General features: G+C 24.6%; 1 protein-coding gene across 1 annotated transcript in view; it reads right to left on the reverse strand.

Moving 5' to 3' along the window:
• Positions 1-1450, reverse strand: part of LOC105449134 (maltase 1-like) — a 7378-nt gene that overhangs the window by 1641 nt on the left and 4287 nt on the right. The gene's annotated exons all lie outside the window — the stretch shown is intronic.

The following is a 1450-nucleotide window of genomic DNA, read 5'->3' on the forward strand; positions in this document are numbered from 1 at the left end:
ACGCACGCACACACGCACACACACACACACATATGTAATTAACATCAATGCAATATGTGTAATTTCAAAACCATCTTTCAACTTCATTATCACAGTTTGCGAACAATCTGACTAGATTAGGTTTAGTATATTGAAGTCCAGAAAGTTCTAACTACCGTTAAATCTAATAAAAATAAAAATAAAGTACGAACTGCACCTGGACTAGCATTGGATTGTACAAATTATAAGAGCTAGGTAGCCTAGGTAACTTTTCAGATTAGAGTAAATAATATTTCCTAACTTTTTTAGTACTATTTTGAGAAATTTTAATTACATAAGTTTATCATCTTTTTCATTTAAAATAAATTTGTCATTTAAATTTGTATTATTAATACTGCCATTCAGTAACTTTTTCTTTATTTCTGATACAAATCATTAAAGTTAATTTTTCGTTACTATTGTAAAACCTGCAAAGTTACTTTTGGTTTCTTCCAATTAATATTGAAATGCTATTAAATTCATTTCGTTGCATATATTGTAATTTATAAAGTATAATTTATTTTCGCTTTTTAATAAAATTAAATACTATGTACTATCTCACAGAAACGACAAAATAACATCAAATTTTCAGTACAAGTGTGAAGTCATATAGCATATAAAATTATGGATACAACGGATAAACATTCATTTTTAAAAAGAAAAAGATTCAATAAACTTTTTTTGGACAAAAATACTACAACTCCTTTGGTAGCAATGCAAACTTGGAGACGGTGGCAGTACACCGTCACCAGTAAAGGTATATATAAATAAATATTTATTTCTTTTGACATTATACTGTAATACTAATACGCACATAAATATTTTGCGAAATATTCTTATACATATAACATTTTTTTTTATTTAAACTTTTTGAAAATTTAAATAATATAATTTATTAAACTTAAAAAAAATCTGTTATTAATTTTTTTCTTTTTTATAATTATTTGTAGTTACATGATATTTTTATAAACTACTTTATTAAAAGATTTTATGTCCTCTTATATCGACAAAATAATTACTAAAAGTTTGTATATTTTTATGAACATTATCTTTTATTAAAAGAATTACACCTAATTGGTATAAACCATATTTCTTTCGAAATAAGGTGATTTCGCAAAATATTTATACAGCAATGTGAAAGTTAAATGTCACATGTATTTAACATTCGGTTTCTAAACTGCTTTTTCTGGATAACATAATGCTGAATATTAAAATTCATCATGTGTAACGTTTATACATTTAAAATGAACCTTATTTTAATTTGATTCTGTTAATTTTTGCTGTAGCACAAAACTTTTATAAAAAAAAAATGGAAGCTTTGTGCTACAGCTAAAGCAGAAGCAAATGAATCACTGTTATAAATATTATCAACAATATAAATAATGAATACTTTTCATGAAATTAAATGCTCCTTATCTAGATCGGAAGAGCA

The sequence above is a fragment of the Wasmannia auropunctata genome, unplaced genomic scaffold (genome assembly GCF_000956235.1).
Source record: "Wasmannia auropunctata unplaced genomic scaffold, wasmannia.A_1.0 LD336078.1, whole genome shotgun sequence".
In the NCBI taxonomy this organism is placed as follows: domain Eukaryota; kingdom Metazoa; phylum Arthropoda; class Insecta; order Hymenoptera; family Formicidae; genus Wasmannia; species Wasmannia auropunctata.